Here is a 10,647-nt window from a genome sequence, read left to right as displayed (position 1 = left end):
GTTTATGTTAGGACCTGTATGTGTTTCTGCTAAAAAGACCATGTCATATTTTTCAATATTTTGTATGAAAAGAGGATCATGTGTTTTATCATTATATTTTGAAATTAAGCCCCCGACATTCCAGAAACACATTTTAATGGAGGATTGGTTTGAAAATCTTGACATTATACTTTAACAGTAATGTTAATAAAATAAAAAATTTCTTGAAAGAAATATATGACTAAAAAAAAATCAAAATAATCTATAAACTAACAAAGACCTCTTTCTTGGAGCTTGCTTATAATTGACAAAAATATAGCTCTGAAGGTAATTTGTTAATATGATCTTAGATATAATGTATACTTATATAAGTATCTCTGATAGTAGTGATCAAGCAATAAAAATACAATTTCAATGAAAAATAGCTATATATAGTATAATATCAGATCAACTTCTTGTTGAGAGTTCTGATGAATTAGAAAATGATGAATTAACTTTTTTCTCTAAGACTTGTGTTCGTCATGTTGAAAAAATCTGCAGAGATTTCTACAATCGGTAGAAGATGTGTCCTTTATCGATATTATAAACAGTGCTAATTTTCTCTCATATTAACTTTAAACAGTGACTTTAATTCTTTGGGGTTTTTTTTTTGTAATTTTGTAATTTATATATTTCATGTACACCAAATCTCTATAATAGAGGAAATAAAGTTATATATATGCATAGTTATTTATCACTTTCTTTCGTATATCATTATATAGCAAAATACAAATAAAAAAAAAACTTTCATTGTTAATAAAATGCAATCATAATTGTTTTAAATAAGCTTATAAAATGCTAATCGTTATAATCATTAGTATTCCTTAGAATTGATTGTTTGAATTTTGTTTGGACGGCAATTTATTTGATATGCACATCAAAATAATTATGATTACACAATATGCTAATCAGTGGTCATTAGTGGATAACATACCCAGATACCTACAAAAATAGAATGGATTTGTTAAAAGTAGAATAAACAGAGAGAAGTAAATGAAAACAAAAAATCGGTATAAGTGCGGCACTATGAACATCAAAGACCGTTGAGTAAAATTAAACAATATTCACTACCTTCACCGAAAAGAAAATGCATGGCTTAAACGTTGTAAAAACCAAGCTTTGAGAAAAAATATATAAACCATGGTAAAATATACATTTTAAAATATTGTGCAAACGTACAAGCAGAAAGATTAGATCAGGTGTGAAGTGTTGATAACGGTTAATTAATGGCACACTTCGTGTGTGAATAAGGGCTGATTTACTGGTAATCGACATGCTTCAGGTGTGAAACAATGATCAATGAACAACTATATAGGTAATCGTACAGTATTCAACCATAAGCAAAGCCCACCCATACCACATAGTCAGCTATAAAATGACCATGTATAACAATGCAAACGAGAAAACGAACTGACTGCCATACTTATATAAAAAAGAACAAAAAACATAGTGTTTATCGCAATATTCAGTAAAAAATCTCTTCAAAAATTCTAAGGATCGAGCACACTTTGACACTCGAGGATTTTTTTTAGATATAAATCCTATCAGTAGATAAATCAGTAGGTAAATAATAAAATATGAAGCATTATAATGTTAAAAATATTTCCTACTTACGCGAAAAAACTAAGACATGTTCAACACAATGTTCACTAAAAAATACCCTTTTCATATTCTATGGATCTACCTCAGGGTGCACTGGGATATTTCAGGGCGTTAAAATATCCATATCTACGGATATAAACGTAGAAAACTTATATTATAATGCTAAAAAAATATTGGGTACGACTTAGTAGAAGTACGAGTTGGTAGAAGTACGAGTTGCCAAAAGTACGAGTTGGCTGAGAACGAGTTGCCGAAAGTACGAGTTGACATGATGCTCCTATCTCACACTAGCATTTAATTACAAAAAACTTGCATTATACACCAATTGGTCTATACCAATATACCTCAATTGGTGGATTATACATCAATTGAGGTATAATCCACCAATAGGTGGTTATTCCTGACCTGATAAATGACAGTGCCAGGCTGTTTTAATTTTATTGTCATGATTGTAGAAAGAAGATATGTATGCGGGAGCAAAACTTGCATTCCTTTTTGTTGTATTGTATGGCTCTTTTCTTATCCTTTAAGCCTGTGTCTTGTTTCCTGGTAAGTGTAAGTTTCTAATTCTAACCCAAGGCAGGTCGTCTATAAATAAACTGGTTTACTATTGCTTTCCCATTTTCGCTTTGATTTTAAAACATAAAAGGAACAGTCGAAAAACTGCTAAAACACGTTAAACTTATCCGTAAACGACTCGATAAAAATAATTCTTGTCCTCCTCGATATGTAAATAATCAAGATTTATAAATACTTACATACAGGTGTTATCAATAATCATAAAAAAAAAATCAGGTTTTGCAATTCAAAAAACAAGAAAAGCCAAGATAGCATTTATATCATTATAAGTTTCATTTATTGCCATACAAGACATACAAAAAGGTATCAATTTGATGACCAAAATATAGAAACAATTAAGGTTTCATTCCAAATCAAAAACTACAAAACATCTTCTGAAAATGTTACTGCGTCTGGAACATTAGAGATAATGACACTATTCTAGTAATATGCTGTATATAAAACAAGAGAAATCATGGTCTACCTTCACCATGCAACCAGCAAGTTTCAACTTGAAATAAAATTAATGCAGTTCTTGTCGATGACAAATAAAGGAAGTGATAAAAACAAAAAAAAGTAAAAAAAAAAAACAGGCGTTGAACAAATCACATTTTGTGTGAAGTCTTCTATCTCAATTTTTGTTTTATTATAACCGTTTACAGAACTTTAACTAGAATTTGATAGTACCAGTGCAGTGCATGGATTATACAACTATTATAATATGTGTATACCAGAAGCAAGAGCTCATTACATGTATATAAGCTAAGTGCACAGCCGACTTTCTTACAGGTATCTGTTCAAACATTGGATTAGCAAGGCCACCTTATTCAAATTCTTGGATCCGTACTTGTATATATCCCTTCTATTAAATATTTTGCATAACACGCTACTTGAAATTTTTTGCTAGCAGAACATACTAGCCTTAATTATCATGGGTCATGTTAAATTCAGATTTCATTTATACAATATTTCATTATGGTACCGTGATAAACTGTGGTTAATCAATTTTTATTAAAATATTTCAAAATACGTGTAAATTGACATATTTATAAAATTATGGTGGAAAGTGCATCGGCATGTCACCTTTAAGCTGTAGTTAAAATTCATTTGTAATTCTTAGAATGCCATTAAATTTTTTAAATAATCGCAACAAGATATCGACATCTTGCAAGAAACCACAACCAGAACATTTTTATTTGAACTTTCTGACTTATAAGATGCTAGTAAAATCCCCTTTTTAAACATTTTTCTCAATAGTAAATTATAGATAGGATACTCATGAAATGAATTTTAAAAACTCATTTTGTATGGGCACACTATAATTGCCTGCATGGTTGTCAAACATCATATCGGAGTCTGAGAGTATACGAGTGCTGTTCAGCAGGAGAATGTCGCTCTATTAATTATTGTACGAGCACACTAGTAGGTGATATCATATATAAAATGATGAATGACCCATCAGCAAAAGTGTGCCTTTGATTTTTAATGATATAATATTTTGAAGTTTTAATAGATATCTGTTATGAATATTTGTATAAAAACGTCAATATTTTATGTGAGTTTGGCTTTAATTTCAGTTATTACACGTTACTAAGATTTATAGCAAATAGCTTTCGTTTCTTATTTATCCATGATGGCATAATCATGATGATGTTATTAAGTTTTATGCTTTTATTAACACATGACATAGGCAACATCTCGTTGTTGTTAGTGTTATATAACCTGGATAATGCATAACTTGGGTGTGTTTAAACCTTCTCAGATCAGATATGCTGCACAGTTTAAATGTACCTATTTCACGTTTCTAGCTTTTTCATATCTTTTGGATAGTTTTGCGGTTGTTTCGTAAACTATACCATATCTTTTGTTGAAACCCCCGGAAATAACAGATGCAGATTCAATACTAGTAGTTTATTTTAGTCTCACCACATACATGTATACAAGTATAAAATCAATACAATATTAAGTACACAATATAAAAATTTAGAATGCATGTGCCATAAATTTAGAATGCATGTGCCATACTTAAAAGTGCAATATCACCATGCACATTCAACACTGTTCAATTATAAAAATTGATACATGTACATAAATAAAAAAAACATCACGAAACGAACTTACATTTAATTATTTTACTTCTCACGATTTTGGTTGTAATTTGACGATGTAAAAGGCCTGAGTATAGCCATTTTACCATGTTGGTTTTTTATTTGCAATTCGCCAACAATAGTTATTGAAAGTTTTTTTTATTATTAATTTGTTGATCAAATATTTTTAAACTGATTTATCATTGAATAAATCATCTGAATGATTGAATTATATTCAAACTTGATTAATTGATTGATTGATTGACATTACCAGAGACATATTATATGTCTCTGACATTTCTTAGGAATACATTTGTGATTCGTATACTCATAAACATTTCATTGTGTTATAACATTCAGCTGAGATATGCAAGAAAGGAACATAAGTGTTATATTTTATAAATCCTGGATACTCTTTCGTCAATCATAACAATTTGATTTCCAAGTACGAAAGATTAAAATAAATGTTATTTTCGATTAATCATGTTGGGGTTTTTTTTTTTTTTTTTTTTTTTTTTTTTTTTAATATATTGACCACGATTAAAAATTCACTTTACTCAAAATCAGTTGATCATATTATTCTTTTAACATGTTAATGTGATTTTAATTCAAAAATAAATATTCCAACCATATTGGTTTTCCGGCTAATTGTATAAATGAGGATGCTTTCATACAGTCTAAATAGACCACTAAAACAAATCAGGTATGAAATTCTAAAATATTTTTCCCAGGTTCTAGTATAAGGAATCTTAATCTTCTATACTATTAAACGAGAAGACCTCATTTTGGGTGTCGCTTCTCTTCTTTCCACAATTAATTGATCAACACGCCTCTGTGTCCTATAGGTACAGTGCATAGTGCCATTTGTCATCCATTCATATGATTATTCAGATTGAGTTATTTTTGTAGAAAAACGAGAAAAAAGGCATCCGGATATTGTCCCGTCATTGAACGAAATTTTAAGTCGGATTAGACTTCCGGTTTGCGTTTTTCTGTATACTTTGAACATACTATACAAAGAATAAAGTGTATTTTCAGAATTCTATCTGCTTTCATTTTCAAGTTTACTATCCACGGCAGTCACAGAGTTTATTAAATAGAGCGGGTCTGTATACTATATGAATGATCACTATGGATCGATTAGTAAACTTAGAATTGAAAGTAAATGCACTATATTTATATAGTAATGAATGTTCATAATAAACAGATAAGCGCTAAAAATATTCATGTGAACTTTTGATACCTTTTCTGAAATTCTCCAGTCATTAAATCTTTTACAAAATTCATTGATTATAAAAAAAAAGAAGATATGGTATGATTGCCCTGTTGAGACAACTCTCCACAAGAGACCAATATGACACAGATATAAACAATTATAGGTTACCGTACGACCTTCAACAACGAGCAAAGCCCATACCACATACTCAGCTTTAAAAGGCCCCGAACTGACAATGTAAAACAATTCAAACCAGAAAACTAGCGGCCTTATTTATGTACAAAAAAAATGAACGAAAAACAAATATGTAACACACAAACAAACAACAACCACTGAATTACAGGCTCCTTACTTGAATGTTCATAACATACTAAATGTATGTTCATATTGAAATTGATAGAATACCAAAAAATGAGAAGATTGGAAATAAAGGAGGAGGGATAAAAAAAAAAAAAAGCATTTTCCTGTCCCCAATAACCTATAGCTGGCCCGAGAACACAGTTATTTCGTAGTGCATTTCTTTTAGACAATAAATTCAAATTAAAAAAATCGCACCTGCTCTTTCTCAACAAGATTTTTACAGTGTAGTTTATTACCAGTGAGACAAATAATATCAAAATTATAGAAACTTCTACCAGCTCTAACTCAAAATATTGACAATTCTGTGTTAAGGGGGTGTAAAATTCAATTTGACAGCTTCAGACGTGCTAAAATTTGACCTTTTAGAACTGGACCAATTTACTTCTTAACATAAAGATTCAGCACCCAATTTTTTTTTACATGTAATTACACCCCCCTACTTGATATTTCATGCATTTAATATCAAGAAATAAATTGGGAAAGTGTATCAAATAAGACATGCAAGTTATACACTGTTTACACTAGGGACTATATTCGAAAACCAAAGGACGATAACTGTGTCCTTGGACCAGCTATGACTTATGATACTTTTGCTGAATTCTCCAGTCATTCAATATTTTACAACTTGAAAATTGTTCCAATAACACTTTACATACTTTAAACTTCGCTCTGAATGCCCGCGATTTCGCGGGTGTGTTCTAGTATCTATGATACCTCTACATCGAGAAAAAAATACAATGTACTTAATAATCTTCAATACCAGATGATCAAGTCTTTGCATACTAAAGATGTTATTTTGATATGAGTTTACAATATAACCATTATATAGTAGATAGTTAAGAAGTATGCCACTGTGAATCAAGCCGTACGTCACTCACGATGCTTATATCTTATATAATACTGTACAAGATAAATGGCTCTGTGCAAAAAAGTCTCACATATTTGGCATACATTTATACTGTGGCTGTGTATATTGAAGATAGTGTGTTTTTAGATAATCAGCAGAACCTACTCGTTTTTGTTTTTTTTTTTAATTTTCGCCGGCAGGACGGTTCAGTAAAAAAAAAACAAATAAAGCACCAGTTTACCTTCTCTATAAATATTTGTGCAGGGTATATCAATTTGATGTAAACTCAGGTAAAATTTCAGCAGTCCTCTCCATTGAATGAGGGAAGACGCTAAAATATATAAACGACAAATTTTACCGCACGATATATATTTAATGTCAAACAGGGAACCATACCATAGAACAAGCTTAAACCGAAACCAGCTCCTCCGATAATCATGCAAAACAAATGCCATGATTGATGTCTACCACTTCATAATGTCATATTCATATTCTTATTCCTAATGGTTGAACAGCAGCACAATATTATGTCCATCAAGTTAAAGTTTCAGTTAGAGTTCGAGTAAGACTCCGAGTTTGAAAAGTTTTTACTACTAGAGTGACACAGTGTTGATTGTAACTGCCAATCAAAGATTGCTCTGCGGTTTTATGTTTTTGGTAACCAGGTAACCCGAGGGACAAAAACTTGTGAGTTTTTGATTTCAGATAATGATCATCTATCAAACAAAATATACTGTTTTTATTTTCCTAAAAGTTCTTCAAGTAAGGACACAGATTTACCTTATATAATCAACAGTTTCATTTTATTTAATCTAAATCTATCTGATCTAAAGCATGATTGAAGATCCCGAAAAGGACTGAAAGATGACTAAAAGAGTTCATGGTACAAATTTGTTTAATGATGATTAGTATGGATTGATTTGGTAAGTGGTGGTATCAATTTCCACTAATGTTTTGTCTACCATGACTTATATCACTACTTATATCCACAGAACATCTCCATGTGTGTACTCTCGGGTTGCTACCTCGTATCATGCCTTGTTTCTAAACAGCTGTCCAAAATGATTATAAATGATCGCATGAAAATATAGCTAAAAATTGCATATATGACAGATTTTGACTAACTTTAAGTATGTATTACAAAAAAATGTATTCAGTTGAATTTGCTTTTAGATCCAAACCAACATTCTGTTGTAGGAATTGTTGCTACATATGTATTGGTAAAATATATATATAAGATATATGTCAAGCGGGTTTTATTATATATTCAAATTTCAAAATACATCTTACAAAGATGATAACATTGGTTATATTAAATTAGCTTGGTTTGATCTGGGGTGTATAATGTTCTCTTTACAATGGTGTTGCCGAATAGTGTGGATATGCAATTACAGCACCGATGTAAAATTTCGTACACCCCTGATTGCACCAAGATAACGAATTCATTTTTCAACAAGGATTCTTGAACTTATTTTTATACCGGGGAATTAGATTGAAATTGTTTCAAAACCGATGTTGCTGCGGTGTCAAATGCTACCTTTAAAAATCAAGTTGGGAAGGTGGGGAGTTTGGAATGCCATTTTGTAGCTCACCTGGCATCACTTGGCGTCTGTCGTCGTCCGTTAACTTATATACACAAATCTTCTCCTCTGAAACTACTAAGCAAAACGAAACAAAACTTGGCCTTAATGAACATAAGGATATCTTATTTAAAAATTGTATCCGACGACCCCGCCAATCATCCACGATGGCCGCCATGGCTAAAAATAAAATGCAGTTTTTGGCTTATAGCTATTAAACTAAAGCATTTAGAGCAAATTGACATGGGGTTAGCATGTTTACTAGGTCAAGATCTATCTCCTCTGTAATTTCAGACGCATCAGACAACCGCTTGTCGGAATGCTGACCCTAAACTGCATGGTAAATTTAAGGAAATTTTGAAGTTTTTTTGTTATTATCTTGAATTCTATAATAGATGGAGATAAACTGTAAACGGCAAAATTGTTCAGCAAACCTCAAGCTAGTTAGCTAGATCCTCAAATAACTCCAATGTTCAAAATGGTCAATTTACCCCTTAAAGAGTTATTGCCCTTTGAATAAAAATGCGTCAACTGACTCCGCTTGCCAACCATCATAGCTGACATGGCTAAAAATAAAACACAGGGGTAAAATTCAAGTTTTGTCTAAAAAATATTAATCGTTATAAATAAAGAAAATGTGAAAGGTATAGAATAAGAATAAGAATAAGAATAAGAATATTTTATTTCCAACTAAAGGGCCCTATAAAGAGCTTTCATGACATTACATACAAGTACGTAAGATTAGACATAAATTAGAGACAATATAAGAAAACAACATTGTTTAGTTCTATTAAAAATGCTATAATATTTAAAAAATAGTTTTTAGGCCACTAGAGAATGTTTCTTTTAAAATAAAATTCCTAACAAAATGTGTCGGAACAAAAATTGAATTGTTACAAATTGTGTTTTGATTTTTTCCTCGAAGGAATCAAATGGAACAATTTGCGGTAAATGGGACACAGTTACAATGTCAGTATCAGTCATGAAAATTTCAATCATGCAAAAATTGAAAACATATATAAATCTATCAAGCAAAAGCAAACGAATTTAATCATTAGTTTCTTTATAATTCTTTCCTAATGAAAAATTTCAGCGACCAGAACATATAATACATATATAAATTAAAAATGTTATATAAACTAAAGGACACAGACATCAATGAAGAAAACTGATTCGAGACTTGCTGGTAGTATTCAGAATTATCTAGAATTAGTATCTCTCAACACAACGTTGAAAGTCGATATAGATATAATGATAAAATGATGTGGTATGAGTGCCAATAAAAAATCATTAAATAAATATAATCAATCAAAAACTTATGACTTTCAAGGGTGTGTCAAAAATAAGATTAATAATTTAATTTTTCTTTTTAGTTTTGATTAATGCAAATAATGTTGTGCAATGCATTTGTGTTATACAAGATTAAAAAAAGTAATACGGTTATCAGACAGAATTTATAACTGGGAGTTATGGGTATTTGAAGTATGCTATTCAATTAATTTATACTACTTTATTATTTTCGAGTTGAAGGATTTGGAATGAAGATCAATTCATAGATATGTTTTTCAATTATTTTTTTTTATTTAATGAATGGCTATTATCTATTTTGAATTTATTGAACCATAAAACTAATTTTTGACTCTTCACATTGAATAATCCGCGAAGCGATTATGTAAAATGTGAAGAGTCAAAAATTAGTTTTATGGTTCAATAAAATCAAAATATATTATTGCCATTCATTATAAATAAATTTCTATCAAAAATAAGGCTCAAAGAACATTTTATATTGTTTATATTAACAATAACAACATACACACATGTTGGCGTATGAATACACAACGTCAGAGTGGGCGTGTCGCCATCAAAATTGACAACATTGAAAATAAAACTAATAATTTTAACCAATCAGAAGACAGTAAAAACACCAAATTTATTTATTACAAATTATTTGTTATCTGGTTTATATGTAAACACCTAAAAAGTTTAACAACACCAAAATACATGGGCAAACTTCAAGCTTTTTGCTCCATATTGAAGGCATCACTTTGACTTAGAGATGAAAAACAGCAAAACAAGTGTTGTTTTTTTACTGTTTGTTTGTACTTGCCGTACATGCACTGATTTTCTGTGGAGGATGGATATCCCATATCCTTTATTATTGCATTATAAATATTTTTATTTTAATTGCAACTATTTTCAAATTTCAGATTTACATCAGTACGAAAACATCAAGATATCTAGGGATAATTATAGATGAATAGGAAATTCCTCGATGATATGAATGTTATTAACAGTCTGTGATATATATTGAATCAGTATATAACTAAATATATCATAAGGTGTAACTCTTATGTCTTTGAAATGGCTATAAATATGACT

This window comes from Mytilus trossulus, chromosome 6 (assembly GCF_036588685.1).
Source record: "Mytilus trossulus isolate FHL-02 chromosome 6, PNRI_Mtr1.1.1.hap1, whole genome shotgun sequence".
Classification (NCBI taxonomy): Eukaryota; Metazoa; Mollusca; class Bivalvia; order Mytilida; family Mytilidae; genus Mytilus; species Mytilus trossulus.
The sequence above is the reverse complement of the archived record's forward strand: the minus strand, read 5'-3'. Positions refer to the sequence as shown.